Source organism: Rhagoletis zephyria, unplaced genomic scaffold, assembly GCF_001687245.7.
Source record: "Rhagoletis zephyria isolate East Lansing unplaced genomic scaffold, Rhagoletis_zephyria_1.1 Rzeph_scaffold_00569, whole genome shotgun sequence".
Taxonomy (NCBI): domain Eukaryota; kingdom Metazoa; phylum Arthropoda; class Insecta; order Diptera; family Tephritidae; genus Rhagoletis; species Rhagoletis zephyria.
In genome coordinates, this window is record NW_016157653.1 from 214,266 (window position 1) to 215,991 (window position 1,726).

A 1,726-nucleotide genomic window follows, 5' to 3' on the forward strand; every position below is an offset into this window, starting at 1 on the left:
CTCTCCCGGTAGAAGAAACTTTAGACTATATATATATATGTAGTTAACGCAAAAAAACCCAAAAGTAGCAAATATAAAAAAACCAAAGAAAAGCAGAGAGCCCGCGAGCGCAGCGCGATCTATGCCAAAAACCTTTGGAAGCTCTCGTTTGGTATTTCCAACGCTCCAGTTGCGGGTCACTATGTATATCTGCGTGGGTGTATCTCCGTTCCCGTCTCTCTTATGTATGTCGCCTTCCTTGTATTTCCCCTTTGTACATATGTGCGTTCTTGACTCCTCTCTCTTTATTTATTGCATCGTCTTTTTGTAAGAAAAATGTAATAGCAGTATTATGTACTCCGGTCGTTGACCTAGTTTTCGCTTTCGTACATAGGCGCTGGCGATTTATTGAAACCCATGCGCGCTGCTGGGTTCATTTAGGGTAAAGCGCTCCAACTCAAAAATGCCAAGTTTTGAGGCCCCAATATTGCCCCTGCCTGGCGAGAACCTGCAAATTTATTTTTTTTGATGCTTTACTATATGCCACATTTAAATTCTTCGTTCATTATTAGCATTTTCTTTTGTTATCATTTATGTTTAATTATTTTTACTTCCATTTATTTCGAGTGTATTTTCATACATACATCCCTAACCAAATCCATAAGTACATACATACATACATTCATACGTGCACACGGGTGGACGGGTGTTTGTTTAGTTGCTATCTTCAACATATTCGATCGTGAGATACATTTGTCGTTTGAACTAACTTGATTTATTCCATTTTTGTTGGAATTTAACATAATCTAACTTCAGTTTAACGTAATTTGTTTTAATTTCTTTTAATTTTATTTTATTTTAATTTCAATTTATTTTAATTCTATTGTAATTTATTTTACTTTAATTTTAATTAATTTTAATTTTATTTTCTCAATCAATTATAATTGAACTCTTTATTTAAGTTAATTTATCTAAAAATTTATGTAGTTAAGGTCAAACTTTCTTTAATCACCCACTTTTCAAGTAACTTTTGCCTCGCTTTCGACAAGTCTTATATACGTATGTATGTATGTATGTACTTTTATGAAAATATATTATTTAAATCGACTTCGATCTTCGTTTAACAGTGCTTTATGTTATATAATGGCCTTCTTTGCCAGTTAGACAACGGGCCATCCAAAATCTGTTATTCGTGTGGACTCACCTCTTTGTGGCAGGTTTCAATCCCAATATATAAGGGTATTTCCTTATGTTGGCAAAAAAATATCTTTCTGTTTTAACGGACACTTCTATCCCCGTTTTTTTCTAAAGCAGCTGTGTATACACCAAACTGTCTTCACTTCTATAAATCATCTACCCGCGACACACTTCTAACTGATTCGAAGTCACTTTCTTTTCTGACATTAGCCTGTCTTTAGCTTAGCGATCGTGCGCCCAATATACCTGCGAAGTGCTAAAATTTCCTTCTCAGCTGAACTTTCACTCAATCCAAAACGCACACCCACGCATTCTTTTGTATCCCGGACATGCACACACATACATTTACATTAACATTCAAACACAAATAATTACGCTCTTATCTAACAGGTTGTGTTGCGACGAAGGAACAAGTGTAAAATTAGGGATGTGAAAGTGCTTGGTGTTGTTTGATGCAACTAGTAGGTGCTGGCGTTGAGCTGACAGGCCAATACAACAGGCTCGCACCCGCCGATGTTGCCTGCAATATGGAGCGATTGCGTAAAAAAAA